Source organism: Myotis myotis, unplaced genomic scaffold, assembly GCF_014108235.1.
Source record: "Myotis myotis isolate mMyoMyo1 unplaced genomic scaffold, mMyoMyo1.p scaffold_m19_p_13, whole genome shotgun sequence".
Lineage (NCBI taxonomy): Eukaryota > Metazoa > Chordata > Mammalia > Chiroptera > Vespertilionidae > Myotis > Myotis myotis.
The window spans coordinates 27146747-27174490 of record NW_023416317.1 but is presented as its reverse complement, the minus strand read 5'-3'; the positions used below and the strand labels follow the sequence as shown (position 1 = coordinate 27174490).

The window sequence follows — 27744 nt, the reverse complement described above, 5'->3', positions numbered from 1 at the left end:
TCACCCTTTGACCCTGAGCTCAAAGAGTGAGCTGGTTAATTTCTCAGACCTCAGTTTCCTTGTCTGCAAAATTAAGATACTCTTACCCCAGGAGTGGTGTCCCACCCTGACTGAGACATTGCATATAAAAATGCATTGGGACCCAGCCTGTGTGGCTCAGTGGTTGAGCACCGACCTATGAACCAGAAGGTCACAGTTCCATTCCTGGTCGGGGCACATGCCTGGATTATGGGCTAGATCCCCAGTGTAGAGCGTGTAGGAGGCAGCCGACCAGTGAATCTCTCTCATCAATGATTTCTCTGTCGCTCTCTCCCTTTCCCTTCCTCTCTGAAATAAATAAAAAATATACTTTAAAACATGCATTGGGAAAAGCATCCAAATGTGACCCCAAAGGGAGGAAGCATTATCATGAAGTCATTGTTTGCCATCCATTACAGAGAGGCTTTCTAGAATGAGCAAACCTAGTCACCCACCCCGGCCGCTGAGAAATGACTCATTCTCATGGATGTGACCTGACTACATGGGGGTAGTGTGGCAGCTCTGAAGTATTAAAACGCAAGAACAGCCCGGTGGCCTTGTCCGTCACTGCCCAGCTGGAAGTTTCTGTTTCATGCAGTTACTTGTGCATTTACTGTTCCGCGCTCCTTCAGTGAGCGCACAACGCTTACTAAAGACCTGCTCTGCGCCAGGCCCTGGGCTAGGCTGAGGAGGCGCAAATGGAAGGACAGAGCTCCTGCATTAGAGCACCTCAGAGCCACGGGGGAGGCCCGTGAGCAAAGGCAATTGCAGTGTGTTCTGATCAGCGACAGAATGAAGGGGCATTCCAGGTGAGGCTGACTCATCCAGAGGAATCCAGGAAGCTCCACAGAGGAGGTAGCATTGGAGAGGAAACTTGCAGGATGGCTAGGGCATTTGCTGAAGGGGAAGGGGGAACCATAGCATGGCAGGTGAGATGAGCTTTGGGGTTTGGGCGGAATGTCAGTAGGCAGAAGTTGGCAGGAAGGTGTGACATCAACCAGCAAGCAAGCTTAAAGCCAAGCCAGCATCTGGGAAGCTGACCCCTTTCCCCCAGAGCCTCAGGAAGGTGCGTCATTATTACCACTGGTCACAGGCACTGGACCCGCATCTTCAGGGGACCAGGTTATGTCCAGGAGAGTGTGGATGCCAATAGAGGAGTGGCCAGGGCCTTCTTGAAGGAATGGCAGGACTTGTGGGGACTCACAGATTGGTGAACCTTCACCCTCTAGGTCAGTGATGGTGAACCGATGACACGCGTGTCAGAGGTGACACGCGTACTCATTTTTTTGGTTGATTTTTCTTTGTTAAATGGAATTTAAATATATAAAATAAATATAAAAAATATAAATCTTTGGTTTACTATGGTTGCAAATATCAAAAAATTTCTATATGTGACACGGCACCAGTGTTAAGTTAGGGTTTTTCAAAATGCTGACACGCCGAGCTCAAAAGGTTCACCATCACTGCCCTAGGTGGAGAAATGCTGCTGAGATTCCTGACTGGATGGGAAGTTGCTTCCTTTTCTTGATTAAAATCCAAGCACGGGACAGGCAGCCTGCGCCTGGCTACCCAGGACCTTTGGCCTTATTGACCCATTTGGTGTCTGTACCGGGAAATGGTGCTGAAGCACAAGGAATACTCATCTTTAAGAATCATATACTTTTAGGATGTAGTAGTTAAAGAAATACATACTTCAGTACAACCTGCTAATTTGTAAAAAAGATCAATTATGGCAGGTGGGGAGACGTCGTCCAGGGACCTCAGAACCCTGTGCACTTGTTCAGAAGATGTGGAAGCAAACAGAGCCCCATGGAGACTCGGGGTGGCTCTCCTCTGACATGAGCCAAGGAACCTAGTGCATCCCAATCCTGAGGCCTCCCTCCTCCTCAGGCCCTCCTCTAGGACAGAGCCTGCAGCTCCTCGCCCTGGATTTGGTCAGCCAGCATCTCAGGTAGTTAAAGGCATGATATAGAGGTCTTAGAGACTGTATTTCTGTGGTAAAGACAGAACAGCGAATGCGATTAAAAAAATCTTCTCAGATGGCTGCCGATTCCCACAATGCTGATATTAATTCAATCTTACACCTATAATTCTGGGGCCATGAACTTCAAGAAGTCAATTCTTCCAAGAGGAAGGGAGAAATGATCTTGCAAAGACTTGAATATCACTCTGGGGGTGGGAGTGAATGAGACGTTGGGAAGCCCTGCATGGCCATCTCTCCTCTGACCTTCACTGCAGTTAGAACCCATACCCCTCCCTCAGAACCAAGGCTTCAGGCCACACCAGAATCCAAGTTAAACTAGATACCAAGAAACTGCTTTTTAGTTCCTTACAGTGTCATGGTTGAGCCTTTGGAAGCAACTGGAGAGCTAGAATGAGTCACATGCTATGTTTTGGGGTGTTTTTTTGTTTGTTTTTACATTTTGGTGATTCTGTTGTCAGTCAGCAGAGTTATTTGTAGATCGAATACTGTTGAATTAGGTTATTGATGAATAAGTTAATGATGATCAATAATAACTCCCATCGAGTGCTGACTGTGTTGGGTACCATGGAGGCACATTGGGCACTTTATCTCATGTGATCCTTAGAATAACCAGAAAGAACAGATATCGATCTCCCCATCGTAGAGATGGAAACTGAGACTCATGTCATAACCAAGCTCACAAAGCAGCTACCTGTACAGACAGGATTTGAACTCAGGAGCAAGCAATTGTTCAGCATTTCTGGCCTGCCTTGTGAGGGAGACGGAAGATGGACTAACCTTGAAGATAAATCATGATGGGTCTTCAGTGCCATTCCAGGGGCTTGGCCTTCCTCTCTCTAGTTTCAGGCTCTGCCTGTGGTGGCCTGCCTCTCTCGGGCTTCCCCGGCAGTGTGGACAAGCCCCGTGGAGTGGCAGAGCTCTCCACTGCTCCGCACCCGGGTTCTGGGAGTGAGTGTGGTGCAGCCCCGCCCTGCCTCGCCGAGGTGGGGTTGGGAACTGACCTTCTGCCAAGTGCACAGACACCCCAGCTCTCAGCAGCCTGTCAGAGCCAGCGTAGACTTGCCAAGATTTTGTTGAAAGCCAACTGCTTTCAGTGCATGAAAAGCTGAAGTCCTGGAGGGGGAAGGCTTGTGTGTTTTCTTTCATGGAACCGTTGGTGCTGCTCTGTGTGAATCCTGCTGCAGAGTCGGCTGCCAAAGGCTTCGATCGTCAGCATTCAGTGGACAGTGGGACTGCTGAGTGGCCCTCACTCATCGCCAACCTGATGACAGAGCTTCGGAGGCCAGGGAGGGACTAGTGGGCCTCACACTCCCCACCCCCCATCCACCTCCAGAAAAGAGCTGGGCAGCTGCCTCTTCTGGACCCACAGGGATTGTCTCCTGAGAGGCCTTTGCTCTCACTGATGCTCCGTAAGCTAGACTCAGGGTCCAGATTTCAGGAATTTGGAGCTTATTTCCTGGGAGGTGTCATTCAGCCCTCTCTCTTCAGTGCTAGAGCCCAGTTACCACCAGTTCTGAGTTGGCGGATGTGCTAATTTCCTAGGGCTGCAATCACAAACACACACCAAGTGGCTCAAACAGCGGAAATGGATTGTCTCACACTTCTGGCGGCTGGAATTCTGAAATCAAGACATTGGCCAGGTTCTGAGCCTCTCCCCTAGCTTCTAGAGGCCTCAGGTTTCCCTTGGCTTGCAGTTGGTCTTTTCCTGTGTCTTCACATCTTCCTCCCTCTGTGTGTCTGTCTCTGTGTCGCCATTTTATTAAGCACATTTGATTAGGGCCCATCCTACTGACCTCATCTTAACCTGATCATCTGCAATGACCCTCTTTTCCCAATAGGTCGCATTCACAGGTACCAGGGCTAAGGATTTCAATATCTTTTGGGGGAGGGGAACACAATTCAACCCCAGCAGCTGAGATGCTGCCTTTACGCCTGAATCTGCAGCTAAGCGATGGATGTGTTGGCCGCCACAGGTCGTGGAGATACACCCAGGTTATAGGACCACCCCCCTGAAGCAGAGAATAGAATCCCCTTCAGGCTGAGATCTTGAGCCCTGGAAGCCCTGAGGAAGCATCTCTGCTGGTGTGAGCAGAGCCCCAGCCTCCATTAGTTGACGTTTAGTTTATATTAGCCCCTTCAGAGGCCCGGACATTCACGGAGCTCTCACTCCTGGAGAGCTCAATGGAAATAGTTAAGAAGTTTATATGTGCTGACTGATTTAACCCTCATCACTTCTACATGAGGTAGGTACTAGGTGATGCCTGTATTACAGACAGCAGGTAACGTGCCTGGACTCACTGAAGTGACAGGCCCCAAGGACCTGCCTTAACCCTAAATTCTTGAAAAGGCACATTTCTTAGCTTTTGCCCCAGAGCTTCTGATATAGCAAATCTGAGATGGAGCCCAGGAATCTGAATTTTACGAGCACGTGTAGTGATTCTGATACGGATGGTCCATGGACCACACTTTGATGTGCAGTGCCCTGCTGTTTCCATGGAAATGGCTTGTCAGGTAGGGCCTTTGATCCGCAAGCAGGGGTAAGAGGAACAGCCTGGTTTTCCTCCTGTGTCTCTGACAGCTGTCTCTCTCCTTTCAGGCACTTACTGATGGGTCTCCATGTGCACTCACTTTACTCTCTTCTCACATCAGCCAGAGGAATCTGTTTGAAATTCAAACCTCGGGTCACAGAGCAGTCTGTGATGACCCCCCATCAATCTTAAAATAAAACCTGAATCCATAGCAATGCCACGGGCCTTCTGTGAGCCACCCTGCTCATGCTGGCCCGAGGCCCAGCTCTACCAATGGAGCAAGAATTTTAACCCCACTGAACCTCGTCTCTAACACAGGATGACTTCTATTCCACAAGGGTGGCAGCAAGAATGAAATGTGGGAATGTCCACATGTCCAGTTCCACTCCTGGACCCTAGGGGGCGCTCAGGTGCCTTTCACAGTAGGTGCACCTTCCGAATGTCAGGCACCCTGTGACACTATCTGGAGGTCCTAGGAGAATGTTCAGTACTAGTGCCCTTTACTTCACAGGCCTAGTGATAGCCCCTGAGGGGCGTTTCCTGCCTGAGACCCAGAGGAACACACATCTTGTAGAATAGAAGTGGGGGGTGTGGCCTGTCCTTGCAGACCTTAAGGTTCTCAATGCACCAATGCCATGCCCTCCCCATTCCCCCAGGGCCCAGCCAGCTGCTCTCTTAATCCAAGTGCCCTGTGCCAGTCTTCCTTTTCCAAACAGACAGTGGGGCAGGCTTTATGGGCTCATAGCTAACGAGGTGGGAGCAGGGACGGCCTGACACAGACCCACATAGGCGGCTCTATTAGGAGGGAAGGGGAATGTGTCACACTATGCACTGGCCCCACTGGGGGAAGCTCCCCGTGTCAGTGGGCGTGACCAGCACACATCTGCTGCTTTGAGTGCCTGTCTGAAGTGGACTGTCCAGGTTTGAATATGGTCCCTGGAACTTTGGTACCTTGTCTGTGCCATAAGGGGTTGGATTAAGGATCTCAAGCATGGTTCGTTCTCTCTCTCTCTCTCTCTCTCTCTCTCTCTCCCCCCCCTCCCCCCCCCCCCCCCGAAAAGTTATTAAGAAACCAGCAGAGATGCTTTGGAATTACAATGAGACTTGTGAAGAGTAATTACAGGGATTTTGTTTGCTGCTCAATTGCTCTTCAAATCTTAAATCTAAGAAGGAACCATCCATCTCAGTGGTTCCCATATCTCATCAGCGTCACCTGGGGGACTTTAAAAAGATCCCAGTCCTCAGGCCATAAACTAGACCTACTAAATGAGGTCCCTGGGGCTGAGGGCCAGGAATCTTTGCATCCAGCTTGGCATTGTGCTTCCTTGGGATCCTGGGAGCCTTGAAATGGATGGAGGCTTAGAAGTTTTTATCTTTAGCTGAATTTCACCCTTTGCCCTGTGGTTTCCCAACACACACACATAAAACTGCTAGACCCCTCCGGGGCTCAAACTATGCAAAACCAAGTACTTGGGACACATGACAGGTTTAGTGGGCATTATCCTAGCAGCTACACTATAGTTGCTCATACACCCATCTGGCCGTAGTTTCCTTATCTCAGAGTTAGACCTGATCCCAGCAACAGTACTGCACGTGCAGGAGAAAGAGCTCAAGTTGTGGAGTTGGACTTGATTCAGACACTGGCACCGCTTACTAACTGTATGACCTTGGGCAAGGGACAAGTGTCCCTCAGGCCCCTAGTTTTCCTCACTGAAACTGATGATAAATAAATAAGTCGACCTTGTAGGATTTCTGTGAGAATTAAAAGAGATACTGGTGCTCAGCTACTGTAACCTATGAACCAGAAGGTCACGGTTCGATTCCCAGTTAGGGCACATGCCCAGGTTGCGGGCTTGATCCCCAGTGTGGGACGTGCAGGAGGCAGCTGATCAATGATTCTCTCTCATCATTGATGTTTCTATCGCTCTATGCCTCTCCCTTCCTTTCTGAAATCTATAATAAAGCAAAAAAGAGCTGGTGGTTGTGAAGTGGGTGATGTGGGATCTGTCAGGAGTCAGGGACTTGTCCCACTCTCTCCCTGATGGGTTGTGTGTATCCATGTTTAATCTTATGGAAACTAGTACTTGCCTAGCACATGTCTTCCTAAAAGTTGCAGTTAATCTTGGTCCAGGCTAATTGGGGAAGTAGACCTAACTTTAAGAAGTTCTAATGTACTTCTTACAGTATTCTACCTTCCCCTGGATATGAAACATCACCCTGTATGCTGACAAGATTTGCAATTGAGGGCCAGTGCATGAATCAAAAGTGTTTAAAAAACTTATTGACTAACCCTATTTTTTATTTAAAAATGAAAATAATACAAATATGTATACATATAGAATGATTGTATATGCGAAGAGAAATAAACCATATTAACTGTAGTTTTTATCCAGAGGGAATACTTATAGATGATTTTCAATTTCTTCTTGTTCTTTTAATAAACTTCAATTTTTAGAGCAGTTTTAAATGTATAGAAAAATTTCAAATGATCATACAGAGAATTCTCATCAACCCTACTCTCAGTTTACTCTCCTATTCACATCTGACCTTAATATGGCGCATTTGTTAATCAATGAACCAATATTGATTATTATTAACTAAAATCCACACTTTATTCTTATTTTTTTACCTAATGTCCTTTTTGTTTAGGATCCTGCCCAGGATACATGACCTCTCGTCACCCCGTCTCCTTAGGCTCCTCTCGGCTGAGACTGTTTCTCAGACTTTCCTTTTTTTTATGACCTTGACAATTTTGAGGGATACTTGTCAGGCATTTTGAAGAATATCCCTCAATTGGGATTTGTAGCATATTTTTCACATGATACAGCTGAGTTTTCGTGAGGAAGTCCACAGGGGTAACGTACCATGTTCATCACATCATTTCAAGGGTACATCCTACCCACCTGCCTTACCACTATGGAAGTTGACCTTGATCACCTGTAACTGTAAAGTTACTCTTCCACCCCCTTTTCTGTAGTAAATCCTTTTAGTTCCTCTTTATCGTTCCGTATTATCTGAGGTGTTTGTGTTTGCTTTGTTTCTTAATGAGCAGAATTACTCTGATAATCAGGGAGAGAAAAAGCTATTTTTATTTTAGGAAAAAATTTGTAGTCTCACAAGACATTCGCCCTTTCTGTATATTTTGTCTTGGCTTGGCTTTCACACTATTGCCCATGGCTCCTCCAGTCCTATCTGTTGAGATTTTGTCTGGTCACTAACCTCAGTTCCTTCTGCATGTGACTCTGACCTCTGCCCATGCTGCTCCCCGTGCGGAGGGGGGATGTATGTGCAGAGTGACTTCCGATGGTGCCGCGCGAGTTGGCCTATAAATCAGCCGGCGAGCCTTGCCCTCGCTCTAAAAGTGAAGAGGACTTTCAGCCGCTTTCCAAAGGTAAACAGAGCGTAAATCTTGCTGAAGTTGGAGGTTCTTAGGCAGCCACCTGAAAACACCCCAGCAGTTTGGAGGACAATCTGTCCCACACCTCCTTCCCCTCAAAACACCCAGCACCCAGGGCGGGGCACGTGCTGTTCAGTTATCAGTGGGATAAATGCATGAAGTGGTTTCCTCCTCCTCTCACCCGTGGCTTGTTGTCAAAGAAGCCAGCGAGTATGATGCATTGAAATCCGACAGCTTTAATTACGGTAATAGTTTCCTGGCCACCTGCAGCAGGCACACGGTCCTAAAATTTACTATCCTTAGTGAGGTGGTGTTTTTTTCCAAATGAAACCGTTCTCTAGAGTGTGTCTGAGAGCAGGTGGCTAATTGCTCTGCTTTGAAGGGAGCCTGGTGTGGAACGCAAGGTTCCGAGAGGACACGGTGGGGGCTGGGGACCCTGGGTAGACAGCCTGCAGACACTGCTTCATTTAACACCTGAAAGAGAAGAAAAGAGTCTTCAATCAATCATACCTTGCCGTAGCCTGGCCCAGGTAGCATTCTCTGTGCAAGTGGGACATTCTTAGCAAATTGCACAGCTCTGAGTGCTTGCTATCTTCTAAAGTAGAGGTTTCAACCTCAGTGCTATCGGCATTGTAGACCGAATCATTCTTTGCCGTGGAGGGCTCCTTGCGCATTGTAAGATGTGTAGCGCCATTCCTGGCTAGATGACAGTAGCACCACACCCCCAAGCTGTGACAATCCAAGTTGTTTTCAGTCATTGCCAAATGTCCCCTGGGGGGAAAATTTCCCTCTGTTGAGAACCACTATTCTAAAGGGGAGGGTATCTCTCTAGGTCCTGTGCAGTGGGACACACTTGCACCCCTTGGATATGCTTGTGTTTCTGCCTGTGTAGGGCTGATGAATTGTTAACTATTAACTGCAGAGGGGAGGAGGGGAACCAGGGAGGCAGTCCCATCATGGCTCCCGTTACGGTTAGCTATTGCTGTGAACAAAGCGCCCCAAACTCAGTAAGATAAAGCAGCAACCATGTCTAGGTTCTGTTGACTTGAAAAGGGGCACAGCAGGGTTGCTTGTCCCTGCCTGATGTCTGGGACCCTCAGTAGGAAAACTCGAAGGTTGGGAGTGAGTTATCCCCAGGACATGAAATCATCCAAAGCTGTCTTCACTCACAGGGCTGGCAGTGGATGCTGGCTGGCATTTGGATCTAAGCCGAGGCTATAGTCAGAACATCTACTTGTGGTCCCCCTGTGTGGTCTGGGCTTCTGCACAATACGGTGGGTGGTCTCAGCACTAGATGCTCACATGGTGTCTCAGGGCTCCAAAGGTGAGCATCACAACAGAACCCAGTGGAAACTGTATTGCCTTTTATAGCCAAGCCTTGGAACGCACACGGTGTAGCTTCTGCTGGGGTAGGAAGCCCTCCCAGATGGGAGGAGGGTCAAAAGTCACATCGTATGAAGAACACATGGGCATGATAGTCGTGTGGCCGTCTGCCCCAGTTTCCTCCCTAATTGACCTTTCTGCAGAGTATGTTCCCCTCACCCCATCCCAGGAGCCCTGGCTCCTGACCCTTCTTGCACGGCTCTCTGCTCTCCTTTAACTCACCACAGAGCCAACAAAGAAAACAAAAACAAAGAAAACAAAAAACGTTGAGGTGAAATTACCTACCCTCCAGGTCTGCCAGAAGAGGATGATGTTGGGTTTTTGTTTGGTTTATCCCCTCTAATTATTCCCAATGGCTTTGAGAACCTTTTCATTCTCAATTCTAGAGATCCTAAGAATAGCTAACTCCACTTCACCTTGAGAAAGCTCATTTTAGGGCAAAATCACAACATTGATGACTATGAGGTTAGCTCAGTAAAGAATTATGGTGCTGGTGTACTTGAAATAAAATTGTACATAATTCTTTGCTTTTAAAAGACTGTTTTAAAGAGTGAACTTGTGTCTTCCAGAGTCTACCAACGTGCAGGGCACATTCTGGGTTCTTAATAAGTGTTTACTGAACAAACGTTGCTGACGTCAGTGACGGGGCATTTTATTGTAGCCGATATTATCTTAATTAGAGGCTTGTGAGAGTTTCCTTGAGCCTGGAAGTTCCAGACAAAATATAGTTAAAATGTGAAGTGTTGCTCCTCTTTAATACTCAGGAAGATTCTGGTTACCTTAATAAGTTCATATGATTTGAACATGCTTCTAGGCTGGTCACAGCCAAGTTTCGGCTGGGATAGTTTTGAGTCAGTGATTGGGGCTGTGATAGTCTATTGTTTCTGTTGCATGTATAGCCCATTGTTTATTCATGGCTGAGGAGTCATTGGTTTGGTCATTGAACTGTCTTTACTGAGTAACTGCTATGTGCTTATTAGACTTATGCTAAGTGTCAGGCATGGGTGACCATCCAAAAGGAGGGAGTCTCAAGTCTCGGGGTCACTTCTTGCTTGCTTTGGTTCTTTGCTGTGTTTATTTCCAGTTGGCTGTATTCTTTCTTCTCCAGCCTCCTTGCTTCTCATTCTTTGTCTTTTCTAGCCTGCTGTCTTTTCAGTCTGCTATATTTTCAGTAATGCTGCATAACAAACCACCTCAGTCTCACTGATATGCAACAATAAACATTTATTTACTGCTTACTTATCTAACTTCATCTGGAGTTTGGCTGATTTAGGCTGACCTCAGTTGAAATAAGGTTCAGGTCTTCTCTACACATATCTCATTTGCTGACCCTGAAGCTATCCAAGACACATTCTGATGGCAAATGGCAGGAGCACAAGACAGCAAACCGGACTTCACGTTTTAAGCCCCACTTCATGTCTATGAACAGTGTAGTGGCAACAAGTCGCACCCTCAGCCCGAAGTCACATTGCACGGCTGTAGACTTCTCCCGGGGAGCAGAGGGAAAGTATGGGAGTATTTCCCAAACAGGGATCTAATCCATCACACCCAGCACTTCTACTACGAGTGTCTGGGCCTTCGGTATGCCCTCTCCCGTACCTGAGATACCCTCCCTTAGGGGGTCAAACCATCCACTCTCGAACTCATTTCTGCTCATCATTTTAGATTCTAGTCTGAAGCCTCCTCCTCTGGGAGACCTTCCCTGATAACACACTTTAGGTTCCTGGACTCTCCTCTGGGTTCCCATAACGTTCTGCACACATGGACGCCGTCTGCTACCTGTGATCTTTTTCTCCCTCACATTCCATGAATGCTGAGCCATGTCTTACTGACCTTTATGTTTCCAGCATGGAGCACAGGCTCAAAGGTATTGAAGGGCAAATGCATGCTGTGTTTGAAGCACTGGGTGAGAGGGTTGTGACTCTCTACACTGGCAGCTTTAGGGAAGCACAGAAAGAACTGAGATTTCGGCTCGTCCAAGTGGGAGGGCCATTTGGAATGAACCGTATGAGCCGTCTGGGCATATCTCACCGTGTCCAACAAATGCCATCTGCTTTTGAGGCATGTGGAGTCCGGGAAATCACTGTAGACCATGAGGCTTAGGTTCTTTCTGGGCGCCATCAGATCCTCACTTGCCTTTTTTACTTTTTGTTCCTCCTCTTACCTTAGAGGAGGAGGGGGTCTGATGAGCTGCCAGTTTTTCCTCAAGTAGTAGTTTTGGGGGATTTGAGAGAGGGAGGCATTAGGTAAATACAGGCTCTTTTCTGCAGGATTTGTCATTGATTTGTCATTGGTGTTACTGGGTTGACTGGGGGAAGGGGTGAGGCTGGGAGTGTGAAGCAGAAGGCTGTGCATGTGGTTAAAGGCAGGAGCATGTGCGGCTGCCACTCAGCTCTGTTTGGAATTTTCAGAGGCGACGGAGAGGGTGGAGGGGACAGACTTGCAGGCTGCTTTCAGCCCGGTCCAGACTTCGGTTTCTTCAGAACGGGGCTGGGCATGCGAATGTGCATGTGTACCGGGTGGTACTTTAAAGTCACAGCTGCTCCTCAAGGAATCCAAAGCTTTTCACTGCGAGTGATCATTTTGAAGGTAACTCAATTATCTGTGTTTGCTGGTACAATATGGTCCTCTAAGATATAATAGCCCATCATCTCGGCTTCCTGAAGCCACACATGGCTTCCCCGGCTGGGGCTTCATCCAGAGACAGGCGTGGAGACATTCAGAAGCCCCTTCCAAATCAGTACACCGAGTGTGAGATGGCAGGGGATGGCAGAGCCCCAGGCCCCGCTATCTCTTCGTGCGCCATTTCTAATTCCCCTCGGCGTGCAGACATTCAGATGAGTCTTACCATCTCAAAGGTATTTATTCTGTGCCAGTCGAATTGGCTGGAAAATTCATCAGACAAGATGTCACACTGTTTATTCAAATTTAGAATTGCACAGTAGCCAAGTCCCTGTAGCCATCCTGCAAACAACAGCCCAAGCAGGTTATTTGGGGCATCCTCACTCACATACTACTCATGGGGCAGGGGCAGTGTGTGTGGCACCGCCATCTTGTTTGCAGTGACCCCTCTGCTTGTTGCTCCCTTTCAATCCACTCTGTGCTCCGCCTCCTCATGTTCCAGGTTCTGCCCATTCAGATCTTCTGAGCCGTGTGCCCACCTGACACAAATGCTTTGCACGCAGGACTTATTCAGTATGCTTGTAGGATGGAGTTATGAGAATTAAGTCAATTTAGGAATAATAAGAGTCAAACATTCAGAAACTCTGAACTGAGCCATTTGCAATCCCTACTTATCCAAAATTGGGGCTGAAGGCTTTCTTTGACTCCCCCTTTCCCCAATGACTCCTAGCCAATGACTTTATCCTTCAGCATCTCCTGGTGATCACCTGCAAAAATGAGATAACGACAGCCTTGAACATGACTATGAGAATTATGGGTATTGGGTAGAGAGTGAAGTGCATGTGGGCTGTGGTAGATGCTCCAGAACCTGGTATAATGGTGAATATTGGGACCCTGCATCTACCAATTTACTCAACCTGCCTAAGCTAGGAGCATAGCCTTGCCTATACTGTGCCTTAGTCCACCATGATTTTCTTTCCTTCTAATAAATAGATAGCAAACACTGAACAAATATCTTACCTAACCTTCATTGATTTATATGTTTCTCTCCTTGGAGAGATTTCACAGCTCTACCAAAGTTTTGCTTTCTTTTCTTTAAAGGGGACCAGATTCTGTTTTCTCCTGTGAATAGTACAACTTTTTGAATAGAGTTTTTTTCTTTTTCTTTTTTTAATCACAAAACATCATTGACTAAAAATTGAGTAAAACATATTATTTGGAGTCTCCTAATAGTAAAAAAAAAAAAAAAGAAAGAAAGAAAGAAAGAAAGAAAGAAAGAAAGAAAAATTTACTTTTGAACTTACCCTTGCTGAAAAGGAGAGATTAAATCGTTCCAGGGACATGGAATGAAAGAGTTGAAGACCCTAAGGCAGGAGTGCTAACGCTCCAGCCCACTGTGGCTTTTTTTCATGGCTTCTTACACGATGCTGATCCAGAGTTGCATCAGATTAGTGAGCCCCAGTCATCTTCCCAGAAACCTAAACAGAGAGAGACCAAAGAGGAGTCACCTGCACGAGCATTTTGCATCCCAGTGTCTCTCTGCAAAGCCTTCTCTGACTCTTCCCTCCTCTCTCCTTGTTGACATCTCTCAAGACTGGGAGGGTCATTTGGCTGACAGTTTTTGAAACTTCGCCTGGTGTCCAAAAAGGAGAGCCAAGAGCCAGGCAAAGGCCTGAGGGTAATGAGCCTGTTTCTACACATACACACACACACACACACACACACACACACACACACACACACACGCCCTGCAGTCCCCAGGGAAGATGCACTGGCTGCAATAGTAAGTGTGGCTCTGCTTGTTGGCTTGGTGGCAGCTTGGGTCGGGGAGAGCAGAAAGAAAGATAATAAGTTTGGAAAGCTGAAGGACCACACTACAGAAAACCAATCTTTCTTTAATGAGGCCAAGAACGCTAGCTACCAGGAAGCCAAGCTAATCTCTGAAGGTAATAACGGCTAGAGGAGTTTCACTCATGCAAAACGAACTTGAAAATGCAGGTATTACGTGGAAACTGAAACGTCAGCTACAGATTTCCACGTTGGCACAAAGCTTTGCTGTGGCGGCTGGGTTCCTGAAAGTCCTGTGGTGAAGAATGAGATCTGATAGAGGAAATGGGCTGGGCCTGGGGCCTGTGAAAGCCCCGCCTCATGTTTTCTCTTGTCAGATGTACAGCATGGAAGGACACACTAAGTAAGGAGGGTATCAATGACATATTACCATCTCAAAGTGGTAAAAGTGGGTGCTGTGTGGGACTATGTGCCATTTACCCATTTGCTAGAAACTTCTCGGGTTGGCCCTTCCCAGATGTTTTGAATATGCTTCTAAGTTCATGTTAGCTTTTTGCAGATGAGGGGCACTTATTTTGGTCTCTCCTTTCCAGGTAATCAATGATTTTCTGCCTTTGACTCCAGGTTACTGAAGCCTGGGGCTCTTGGTGTGGAGAGTTTGAGATTAAATGCTGGAGATGGCGAGAGTCATTGAGTAACGTTATCAAAAGGCTGATTAGGTGTCTCATAAGCACCTGGACCCATCAACACCAATCTCCAACTCTCCTGTGCATAGCGGAGCAGTATCTCCTCTCAAACCCTACAGTGTCCTTCTCATTCGCTTGGCATTTCTTGTTTGGCTCCCCAACTGAGAGAATGAGTGCTGGGGAACACGCACACGGGATGCTTCAGGTGCAGAGAAAGGGGCCAGGAACCAAGACAGGATGGGGGAGGGAAGACTTCTTATCTGCAGCACTCCAGATTAAATACCGAAATATAATTAGAAGTGGGTGGAAGAGCTTGTCAAAAATAAATTTCTCAAAATGAAGACACACACACACAGATAGAGTTAGAGAGAGAGAGAGAGAGAGAGAGAGAGAGAGAGAGAGAGAGAGGATATGTATCAGAGTTTCCTTTAACTTTTTAATGAGGGAACCAGCAAGGTGACAAAATCAGTACGAAAGAAATATGAGAACTAGAGTTTTATATAGTCTGTGAAATAAAAAGGAATGATGAGAAGAGATAGGTAAATTAGTGAGGCCTGAAGGGCAATAAAACTATAACTTTCGAGATTCTTTTCTGACAGCATCTCCCCTTTATCAGTTTTCTATAAATTAGCCTCTAACCTTTATAGAATGCAAAAAATGTGGGTCCTAATCAGTAGTAAACAATAAAGAAAACACAGTTCAGTCCCTCTAGAGCAGGGACAGCAAACTCTTTCATAAAGGCCTAAATAGAAAGTATTTTAGACTTTGTGGGCCATAGGGTCTCTGTTCTGCCCCTGAAGCACAAGGTCTGCCCTAGATAATATTTAAATGAATGATATGGCTGTGTTTCAATAAAACTTTATTTACAAAAACTAGTAGTTAGCTGGATTTGGCCCATAGGCTATAGCTGACTGGTGTTCAAGACAACCTTGAAGACACATAGAATTGTTACAGAAAAAACCGGACCAGAACCAAACAGCACTCTGAGAGTTTGGAGTTACACTTTATTCACCGCGGCGGGCTCAGGGAAATGCATCCAAATCTAAGCACAGCTACAAGCAGAACTTGCCTTTTTATAGAAGAGCCAGCCCTTTGTGTGCTTGCTGGCGGCGGCCTTGAAACTATACAGTTCTATCCAATTAAAAAATGCACCTGGCATGGCATTGGGTGTATCCAGTCTCTGGCCCACACGGTCAGAGAGCTAAGTTTATCTCCCCCACTATTCAAGCAGGCCAGAAAGCAAAGTTACTTTTTCAGAATAAGAGGCCGTCCAAAGAATAGCAGAGAATTCCAAACAGTAGTTTTACAGAATAGAGGTTTTCCTTCACAGAATCACCTTTTTAACTTTTTTCTAAGTTTTGATTTTTGGGTGTGTGTGTGTGTGTGTGTGTGTGTGTGTGTTTTAAATAGGTTTAAAGTAAAAAAAAAAAAAAAACAGCAAGTGCAAAGGCACTGGGGCATGATTTCATACATTGTATTGGAGAACTATAAGCAAGCGAAATTCCTGGAACACCAATATGGGTATATTAGTGATACAAAGAGGGATGAAGTTGGATAGTTAGGGAGGAAATCACCCATCTTTACCTGTAGCAATAAGTGTACTGAGCAATACACCTAAGCAAGAAAGTGAGGTAGACTTGGTTGTAATCCCAACTCTAATCCCAATGCATGACCGGAGAGGATTGAGCTAAATTCACTAAACCTTGTTTTTCATGCTTCAAAAAATAAAGATAATATTGGACCTACCCAGAGGGTTGCTGTGACAGTTTAAAGAGGCGATACATTTCTCAGTACTCAGTAGATGATAGTTTTAAATTATAAAATTATTGTTAATATTCCTTATTAATCAAAGCCAAAGGGAGGTCCTAGATAAATGACCATTTGTTGGGAAAGGTGGGTACTGGGATCATGAAGGGCAAGTGAAAAGTCCTATTGCTCACTTCCTTCCTGTTTAAGGTCTTGGGCCCTTGAGACTTTGTCCTAAAACCACTCAATCTTTCCCTTCAGGACCCAGCAGTGTTCAGAAACCCAGGGTTTCCTGGAATTCCTATTAGGAATCTCCTCACCCCTCCACCACTAGCAATTTACAAACAATAAGCGCTCTGGGGACAATTACCTTGTAAACAAGGACACAGTTAGTGTATTTAGAGCAAAGCTGCTGGGTTAACAGCCACATTTGCATTCCAACAATGGATGTGCTAATTACCCATGATTCCTACCTAGTCATGAAAGCCTTAAGAGATTCTTTAAGAAATATGGCAGTCTCTCTCGATTATGGCCCTGTCAGCAGAGTCCCGTCCTCACTCAAAGTCACTCTTTAAAATTATACCTAGTATTGGGATTTTTTTTTCTAATTGGAACCAGTTATCTCCTTCAGAGCAGAAGAATTCACCTCTCTCCACCCAGCCTCCTGTCACCCTTCGCCAGGCTCCATCTTTTCAGGGAGCTGCCTCTGCCTTTCTCAAGTTGCTAGTATATCTGCCCTCTGTTAGCAGCTCTAAAGCTTCCTCAGATTAACAAATAATAAGGATGAAGTGTTTACTCAGGCCCATCCTCTAAGAGCAATAATACAAATGCCATGTGGTGCTATTCATGTTTGCCTGGATTCACCAACAGGCTGTCTGGAGACCAGAGTAGCCGGGCAGCCTCAAGGTCTGAGGCTGCATCAGACTGCAGAGATGCTGGACTCTGAGCGTGGACCCAGGGCAGATCAGAAGGCTAAGAGGACTGAAACATGCTCGGCCTGGGGAACTGGCCTCTTCCATCCATTGCACACTCACCACTCAGGAGTGTGCTGGCTTGTGTTGCAGTGGCTCCTTGCATTTGGAGAGTAACGAGGCACATACTTGGTAACTAGGAGAGGGGAGAAGTGGAGTAGGTGAGGCTGGAAAGAGCTATGACAAATTCTCCTGAAAACTGTGAGGGGAGCTCCTCACAGCTGACAGTGCCCTGCCTCCTCGTGATGATGTCACCCACAGTTGTGTCATCAGAAAGGGACCAGGACCTAGGTGGGTCTCCCAGCATGGTCTGGATCAGGGGTGGGCAAACTTTTTGACTCAAAGGCCACAATGGGTTCTTAAACTGGACCGGAGGGCCGGAACAAAAGCATGGATGGAGTGTTTGTGTGAACTAATATAAATTCAAAGTAAACATCATTACATAAAAGGGTACGGTCTTTTTTTTTTTTTTTTTTTAGTTTTATTCATTTCAAACGGGCCGGATGTGGCCCGAGGGCGGTAGTTTGCCCACGGCTGGTCTGGATTGTGTGGGTTCTTGACTTTGTGCAGGAAAGATTTTATGACAGGAGTCCAGGTGATTTTTAGAATACGTTTAAAGCAAAGATACATGCCTGAGGAGAGAAGGAAGGAAGCACTGGGTCCTTTGTCTTAAGGGTTTTTCTCTCTTTATTAAAGTTGGTAATTTTAGGGGAGGTCTCAGTGAAGGATCTCAGTAGAATATTCATCAGCTTTTCAGGTGTGTCCTTTAATACAGTGATTCATCAAAATGTCGTTCTCTGGTCAGTTTGTCTTCAAAGAATGTCATCGAAGAAGGGCCAGGACTTAGGCAGATATTCCCTTCCTCCTTCCCCGTACCCCCCCCCCTCCCCCGCCCCCAGCATGGTTTGTGTAAACCATTTTCTCCTAGGTGTCCTTGGTTAGGGGAGATAAGACCTTTAGATTTATTACCTGGCTGTAAATTGCTCAGCCATTTAACTATCTGTCTCAGTTTCCCCATTCCACTTGCCAAGGAATTTTCCTAGCTTCTTACTACCCTGCCTCATTTGGGAGGATCCAGAGTTCCACCCAAGGATGCATCAGACTGCAGAAATGCTGAGCTCTGAGAGTGGACCCAGGGCAGGTCTGAAGGCTTCCATCCGGGAATGGGTTGTATTGCCTTCTGTTTGTGTACCTAACTCTGTAAGATTATGTATCGTTTATGCTTAAAGACACTTTATGCCTTTAATTATGAGTCAATGGTACCTTTCTACCCACCACATTGCTGTTCCTTGTGACAACTTTATTTCTGAGTCACTGTTTTGATCGTTTGAGACTTGCTTGCTTTCTCTGTAAAATGGGAATATTAGCACCATGGGATGGTTGTGAAGCTTAGTGCTTAGCTGGGCATCTGGCATAAGGAGGGTACTCTGTAGAGGTCAGTAGGTAGAGAGCTGTCAACAAGGTGGGCTGATGGGATGCAATGCTGGGGCCGCCTGGACACGCTGCCAGCTTTCAGGGGTGAAGGGTCAGCATGATTTGGAGCAGCCTAGGAAATGTCCTGCAGAAGGAAGGTGTTGTGCTACATGCCATGGACCAGTCTGGCTGCATGGAGCATTAGGAGGTGATGAAAGGCAGGTTGTGCTGGGTCTCCTCCCTGTCTCCCACTCACAGCACCTCCCACTCACATTCCCAGGAGGAATGGGGATGGACCCTCGTGTCCAGGACATCACAGGAGAGAGGTTTTATTCCACTTGAGGACTGTGCTTATTTCCTCAGTAGGTGAACATCTGTTTGTTGCCTTCAATAAAGGTAAATTAATGTAAACTCTTGTCCTTGTGTGAGATTGAATAAAAAGTTAACCATCATATTTTGAGCATCTAGCAAAACTCCCATTAGTGCTTGAGCCAAAGATCCTACAACTGAAAGAACTCATTATGAGCTAAGACATGATTGAGAGCTTTTCCCTACAGGGACCTGAGCTGGGTGACACCTATGAAACAGTTGACCTCAATTAAAAGAAATCTTCAAAGATATTACACTGAAGTTTATAAGATCATTTCAGACAATGAGAAGGAGAAAGGGAAGTGAGAACTAACATGGACTGGGTACCAGTTACTATGACAGGCATGTTACATGTGATGTCAGTCCTAACAATGCCCCAGCCATGTAGTTGGCATCACCATTTTACAGGTGAGAAAACTGAGGCTTGCAGAGGAACAGAGCCCCAAGCCACATGGTTAGTAAAAAGCAAAGCAGATCCTAGCCCTGGCTGGTTTGGCTCACTGGATAGAGCATCGGCCTGGGGACTGAAGGGTCCCAGGTTCGATTCCAGTCAAGGGCATGTACCTTGGTTGCAGGCACATCCCCAGTGGGGGTTGTGCAGGAGGCAGCTGATCGATGCTTCTCTCTCATCGATGTTTCTAGCTCTCTATCCCTCTCCCTTCCTCTCTGTAAAAAGTCAATAAAATATAAATTTAAAAAAAAAAAAGCAGATCCTAAATTGATCCTTAGCTTAACCACATAATAAAGTCACCTCCCTGGACCTCAAAATGAAGATGAAATGAGATATTTTATGTTAAACTAGTGGCCTGGTGCACAGATCTGTGCACATTGAAAGGAAATTAATTAGAAGAAATATTTTAATATCGCTATTCGTCCTTTCTCTATAATAGAAGTGTCAGAGATGAAAGAAAATTAGTAAAATGTATATGAAAATAATATATACATTGATAAATAAACAATAACAACATGATATAATAACAAAAACACGATATAAAAACAACAAAAACATGATATAAAAATAACATTGATAAAAACAATGACTGATAAATTGATTAAACTTATTCTAATATCTCCCTGTATACCACATTAAGAGTAAAAACACTTTCAGAGTGCTTGACTAATTTCCCTTATGATGAAGTATTTACAACTTTAACTTTAACATCACATGCTCTTTGAACTCAAGAGAAAGCAACATATAATTGGCCATGTCCAAAAATGGGTTCAGGTAGGAATATTCCTACTCTCTCAAAAGTTTGTCCTTGTGATTTATTAATAGTCATTGCAAATGCTGGCATCATGGGAAACTGTCTTCAAATTAATTTAAATGGGAGGCCAGTGTCAGGCAGGGACAAATCAATTCTTGGAATCAGAACAACCTTTCCTTCCACAGATCCTGTTAATACTTCAGAGCTTTATATGTATTGCACATATGCGAGTCAATATTTATTTTTAAATTGCCAGTGTGCGTCATATGTACTGGCCAGTCGGTCGGTCAGAAGGTCAGACAGTCGTACAGTCAGTCACTTAGCCTTTTATATATACAGATTTCCTAGCAAAGGATCAGAGATGTAGTAGGTATCTTAGTTTTTGTTCAATTGTCTGGAATGTCACCAATGAATCGTTTGGTCCCATGAATCTTCTAAGGTAGCAATAGTGATTACTTCCCAAATAATGGGATAGTATATCTCATTTTCAGATAACTCTCTGATTCTATATCATATATTATCTCCCATTAATATCAGAAAACCATCTGATGTTCTATCCAAGGGGTATTTTATCAGATGGATAAAGACTTCCCTGCTAGGAAGAGCCAGAGAAATTAACTGACCCCACATTCCTGAACGCCGCCCCTGGACCCACAACATCAGAGCCACCTTCACGAGCTCACCCTCCAGTTACCCTTCCCCATGGACACACGCAGGCTCGCCAATTACCCATTCACAGCCAGACACATAGATGTGAGCAGACTCAGAGGCCTATGGGAGAGGCTGCCGCCTTGACCATTCCCCTCTCCTTTCCTAGCAGAGAAACTCCAGAAATCCAGCTGATGATGGAAAGCCCACAAACCCTCTTTGGATTATGGTGGTCTGGTGTGTTAGTTACCATGGCCTCAACACCGTCCCCACCGCCGCCCCCCCCCCCCCCCCCCCCCCCCCCCCCCCGGCAGCCAGAATAGCTGCTGGCAGGGTAGCCTGCTGCTCACAATCAGGACAGGCCTCAGAGGAGGGAAAGTGTGGAGAGAAAGGGCCTCACCAACCCCCAGCACACTCAGAGGTATACTCTCAGCACTCAGCAGATCCTGGCATAAAACCTAAGAGCCTCACAGAGAGCAGGTCTGCTCCAAGCAGAGCGCCCAGCAACTCAGGAGGCCCCGTCTGGTGGTGGCCTAGAAGACACCAGGCACAAAATCATTCTGCCTCCCTTAAGTGTGAGAGTCACAGTTCCCACTGGGCCTGCTGCCTGTCAGCGCACCCCAGACGCTGGCTGTGGTTTGAGATGACTCCATATGCAGTTTCTAAAGACAGAAGGGGCACCTCATGCCAACATTCAGGGAGCACCTACTGTGCGTCCCTCCTGCTGCTCAGACATCTTCTCCAGGAGGCCTTCCTGGCCTTCTGGGCTGGGTGGTGTCTCGGTGGGTATCGTCTCCCACCCCAGCATAGAGATTTTTAATGATGTTGTCGCTTTAGCACTTACCACTTGACCCAAGATGGTCTCTGAATGGGAGGGAGGCAGCATGGACAGGCACACGGAGCCTGTGCAGAGGAGGGGCTGCAGAAGCTGCTGTTTGCAGGGCTCAGAGCCTCATGGAGACTCTGTCATCCGCCTCATTCCATACTTTCTCCATGCGCCTTTGGGATGAGGTTCAGGGAAGGGGCTATTTGGAACCGAAACTGTCTCATGTGGAGCACAAAGGACTGTGGTTTGAGGGTATCTGGTGCCATCGTTCCAAGGGTCATCACTGTGAGCCAGTAAACCCGGTGCTGAGCTGACCAGCCTCAGTGAGTTCATACTGAGGAAAATAGGATATGTTTCTGGATGGCATGGCAGAAATACAGACTCTTTTATTAACCAATAGCTAGGGCTTAAGTATAAAGAGTCCCAGGAGAACCTCTCTCCCCTGTTACAGCGGGAGCCAGGCTGAGGCTGAGAGAGCTGCTCTCTCCACATCTACCTCTGGGTTAAGCCGTCTCTGATCCCCCATCAGAGCTGATGGCTGGAAGGATGCCTGCTGGGCAGGCTGGGACTCCCACACTCTGTCAGAAGGTCTCCTCCATGCAGGATTCTGTGAACCCTGGTCCTGCAGTCTCAGTGTCAGGGAGACATGGCCAACCCCCTTCCACCTCCCCTTGGAAAAACTTTCTGGAAGCTTCTTGGCTTTTGGGAGCAGCTAGAACTCTTGGAGGTGCTCTGGGCTGGGGGTCCACTGTTGTCCGGATTCTGGTCCCAGTGTGTGGCTAAATTGCCAGTGACCTCGGGAGAGACTGAACTGTTTTTTGGGAGGATGGAGGGAGATGTTTCATGTAGAAAAATGCCTGAAATACTTACCTTGCTATAGTACTAGTATTTAAAGATCATTCCCTTAATGAATATGAAAGCACTTCGAAAAAGCATAAGGCAGTAGGCAAGCACTAAGAATGCCGTTCAGCCATGGAAATGTGATTTGAGAGGCTGTGACTCTTTCCTGGGTCACACCTTGCATATGTGAATCTCTGCACAGAGCTGGAAGTGACCCGAGAAATTATTCCAGATGAATATTATTCTAGTTCTCAACCCTGGTAGCCCATTATTGTCAGCTGGGAGCTTTTTCAGAAGTATCAATTCTTTACCACCACCCCCTCCCATCACTCCAACCCGCCTTCCCCTTCATATTTTGATCCTGTTTGTCTGGCGCTGGGATAACCGCTTGTTAAATGCCACAGATGATGTGCGCTGGGAGGGAAAGGCGGAATTGACCCAGACTAGCTTTTTGTAGGTGCTGATGCAGTGAGGCCAGGGACTGGCGGGGCTTCCCGCACAGGTAGACTCCCAGACAGTCACCAGGATGCAGAATAAGCCCAAGGGCAGAAGCCAGAGCCAAATGGTCACCCCCCCTCACCCCACCCCTGCCAGGCAGGGCTGGAAACCAAACCTCCTTCTGGCATCCAGGCATCGATGCCAACAACGATCCTGGCATTTAAAGGTGCCATCTCTGAGTCTGTGATCACCCCATGACCCGCCCACAACATCTGCCACCAAAGCTGCCCGGGAGTTAGTGCGGAAGCAGGAGAAGGCAGTTTGTTTGCTGGTGTTTGTGGGAAATACACCTTTTATTCCGGCTCTCCCTCTTGACGCCGAGCTTGTCAGGGCAGAGCTGGGTCCTCTCATCTTTGCATCCCCTGATCCAGGAAATGAAACTAGGAAAATGTTTGGCGGGTGAATGTTGGGGTGGTTGTGTGAGTGAATGCACAAAAGCATTGGGAGTGCTCAAGTGCAAGGCTTCAGTCTAAACCATGAACGCCATGTGATGAAATCCTTTCCACACTCCACTATCTCTCCTGTCCTAAATTTTAATTAAGTCAGCATAAAAAATCATTTTGATACTTAGCCAGGGCTGCACTGAGGCTAAACATAATGTGTACTCACACTGAGAAAGGAAAAGGAGAAAGAAATGGGGCTTTTGATTCTTTGCCTAACTCACAATAAGCCATCCATGGTGTTAATTTTTTATAATAACTTAATGACATAATTACTCCCATGTAAGTTCCCTGAAATAGGGAAAACACAGGAGGATCTCAAAGCCTTTGAAGAGGTTTATAAGGAGTGCTGGCTGGACCTCTTACCAGCTGGGTGAGGCTGGTCATATTGCTTAACCCCTGACACTCCACAGCTTCATCTTTAAAGAGGATAATGATGTCTGTCTTGCTGAGTTATGGCCGTAGAGGCATAATATGCTCACTTCCAATTACATTCTATTGGCGAGAACTAGTGGCTTGCCCCTGACCTCACTGCAAAGGGGATTTGGAAATGTACAGGAAATATCTTCTTCCTCTTGAAGGGTGGTGACGCTCAATGTACATTAATTTCCCCTCCGATTTGCTCATGTGTAAGTTAGGAAGGAAGAGCCGTGGACGAGAAAACCACTGCTCTGGAAATCGAGTGCCCTAGTTTGAGGCCTTAGCTCCTCCTATGATCCTCCCTTTCTATCCCTTCACTCACTCATTCATCAGCACGCGTTTATGAGGTTCCTCTGTGGGCCAAGCAGCTGTAGGCTTTAGTTGAGGGCAGCGTCTGCATCCATGGCCCTAACACTCCGGCAGGGATGCTTGAGAAGGCATGGAGTAAGAAACAGAGAAGAAATAAGTGAGGAGATGACTCGATAAGTAGAATAAGCTCCGGTAGTACGGGCTGTCATAAAAGAAAACTGACTGATAGGATGATGCGTACCTGGAGAGGAGGAGGCGAGGGCTTTGAGATGAGAGCCACTAAGAACAGCCTCTCACAGGAGTGGTCACTTGAGTGGCAACATGAACGTGTGAGTTCCCCATCCAGTCTCCTTCCCTGAGAACTGAGGGCATGGTACCAAAACCAGAAGAGAAAGGCGTGACTTCTGCAATGGTGGGGGGGGTGGGGAGAGCTTAGCAAAAAGATGACAAAACTAAAACATATTTATCCAAAGCAATCATTTTAGGTCTCTGGAAATTGGCTGAAGGCAAACAAATTGGAGGAATATTATGGATGATTCTGTGCCAATAAATTAGACACTTGTAAAATCTCTTTAAAACACAAATAATGAAAACTGACTCAAAAAGAAAATAGAAAATCTGAAGAGACTTACAAGCAAATAAATTGAATTAGTAATTAAAACTCTTCCCACAAAGAAAGCCCACACCCAGATGACTACACTGGCGAATTCCATCACAAATTGAAAAAGAAATGACAGTTATTCAGAAAATATAGGAGAATGGGGGGCTAGTACGATAACCAATAAGACTAACATCATAACAAAATTGACCAATATCTCTCATATAAAATTTTTCAAAATATTGACAAATCAAACCCACAATATATAGAAAAGTATTATATGCCATTACCAAGTCAGATATTTATTCCAGGAATCAAAGGTTGGTTAAACATCCAAATATCAATTCATGTAAAATACCATCTTATTGGAGTGAACAAAATTAGCAAGGACAAAAGCCACATGATTATCTCAATAGACACAGAAAAAGCATGTGAAAAAAATTTAACATCCACTCAAACTAAAAATAGAGAAACTTCCTCATTCTAATAAACTGCATTTCAAAAAAACCTACAGCTAATATTATATTTGAGGATAAAAAACTGAAAACTTTTCTCATAAAATGAAAAGAAGATAAGACTGTCCACTCTCAACACTTCTTTCTATTCAACATTGAACTGATGTTTTTTTAGCCAATGAAATAAAACAAATTAAATATATATTACATATATATGTAATATATATTTAATATATAACTCTCTATAAATAACTCTCTCTCTCTTTCTCTCTCTCTCTCTCTCTCTCTCTCTATATATATATATATATATATATATATATATATATATAAATATAATGATACTCAGGTTAGAAAGTAAGAGGTAAAAATTGTCTTTATTCACAGACATGACTCTAGATGTAGAAAAATCTTCCAAAATAAAATAAAAAATTCTACTAGAACTAATGGACAAAGTTCAGCAAGTTCTCAGATACAAGATCAGTATAAAAAAGTCAATCAGGTTTTTATATACTAGCAATGAACGATCCAAAATGAAATTAAGAAATTAATTCCATTCAAAATAGCATCAAAAATAATAAAATTCCTAGGAACAAATTTAACAAAAGTACAAGATGTGTATACTGAAAATTATTTTTAAAAAATTGCTGAGAAAAAGTAAGAAATAGCTAAATCAGCAATTTTCAACCTTTTTCATCTTGTGGCATACACAAACTAATTGCTAAAATTCTGCAGCATGGCAAAAAATATATTTTTGTAATGACAAAAAAATAGGTATAATTTTGATTCATTCACACCAGATAGCTAGCTATTGTTGTGTTGCCTGTTGTCGCATTTTTATTTGACAATCTAAGGAAAAAGAGGTCAGTGCCCCTGACTAAATAGTCAGGTATTGCATGTTTTAAAAATTCTTGTGGCACATCGGTTGAAAATTGCTGATCCAAATCAATGGAGAGATAGTCCAAGTTTATGGGTTGAAAGATTCAACATTATTACCATGACAATTTCCCACAAATGGATCTACATATTCAATGCAATCCCTATCAACATTTCAGCAGGATTTTTTGCAGATAATGACAAGCTGATCCTTTAAATGCATAGAACTCAGAATAACCAAGAACAATTTTGAAAAGGAAGAATAAAGTTGGAAGACAGACTTTGTAATTTCAAAACTTACTATAAATCTACAATAATCAAAACAATGGGGTACTGGTGAGAGGATGGGAATATAGATCAATGGGACAGAAATGAGAGTGTAGAAAAAAGACCCTCACATTTGTGATCAAGTGATTTTTTAACACAGGGGGGAAAGGATAGTCTTTTCAACAAATGCTGCTAGGATAGTTGGATATCCACATGCAAAATGATGAATGTAGATTCTTGCCTCACAAAATACAAAAAGCTAACTCAAAATGAATCGTTAACTAACTTACATGTACGAGGTAAAATTAAACCATTAGACTAAAACATAGGAGAAAATTTTCATGACCTTGGGTTAGGCAAGGAATTTTTAGATATGACACCAAAAGCATGACCCCTAAAACATTGATAAATTGGACTTTATAAAAGTAAAAACTTTGGTGCTTCAAAAGGTACCATGAAGAATATGAAAAGGTAAGCCATAGACTTGGAGACAATATTTGCAAATCATATATCTGATAAAGGACTTGAGGCAGTGCTGAGAGAAGTGCCATAGGAAACACGAACTGGCTCCTCTCCCAGGACCACTGCACCCCCTTCGTCTGACTCACTCACATTCTTCCTTCCAAAGCCGCTCACCTGTGACCTCCCTGACACTTGGCCCTTACCACCTCCCCAAGTGCATGGGGACTGTCTGCAAGGAGCAGAGAGGGACAACACTACAAGGTCCGATTCCAGACCCACCACTTAGTAGCTGGGTCGTCCCACACTGCTTGCTGAACTTCTCGTACCCTCTGTATTCTCAGGTATAAAGGTGACCTATTCTGGGTTGTGGTGAGAATTAAAGAGGATCATTCATAGATGGAACACCTGGCATGTGATCAGCACCTAACAAATGCTTCTGGGCAGGAGCATCCACAAGGAGGCTGAGGGAGACAGAAGGGCTTCCTGGAGGAGACTCCATGGGGCTAAGGCTAGCCTCACAGGTATGTGGCTTTGGGGATGTGCAGAGGAGGCAGGGCCTCTGTGACTCCAGGAGGAAAGGCTCAAAAGTGGAGAAACCCAGGTGAAGGGCAGAAGCTGTCCTGGCTGGAAGAAATAGCATCAGGAGGCAGGAAGGATGGGACACAGAGCCATCCAGAGCCCGCTGGAGGGCACAGTCCTTAGCCTGAATGGAGCCCCACTCCTAGTGTGTCAGACCCAGGCAGTCTCATCTTTCCTGCTGGTTCCAAGTTGTCATTAATTCTCAACTGGTCCTTGTCTCAACCTATGCGTAAAGGCCCCCCAAATAATCCCTGGGAGTCCTCGGAAAGCTGCCCCAGCACCCAGCACACACCCGGGTCTCTCCCTGCACCCTCCCCCACCTCTGTCTCGCCTACAGTAAGAAAGCAGAGAAGTTGCCCTCTCTCCAGAGAGCCCACTGCGTGCTATCCATTTACTGTGGAAGTTTCAGAATTGTATTT

General features: G+C 45.4%; 1 protein-coding gene across 1 annotated transcript in view; it reads left to right on the top strand.

Moving 5' to 3' along the window:
- Positions 1-27744, top strand: part of CLSTN2 (calsyntenin 2) — a 558247-nt gene that overhangs the window by 364814 nt on the left and 165689 nt on the right. The gene's annotated exons all lie outside the window — the stretch shown is intronic.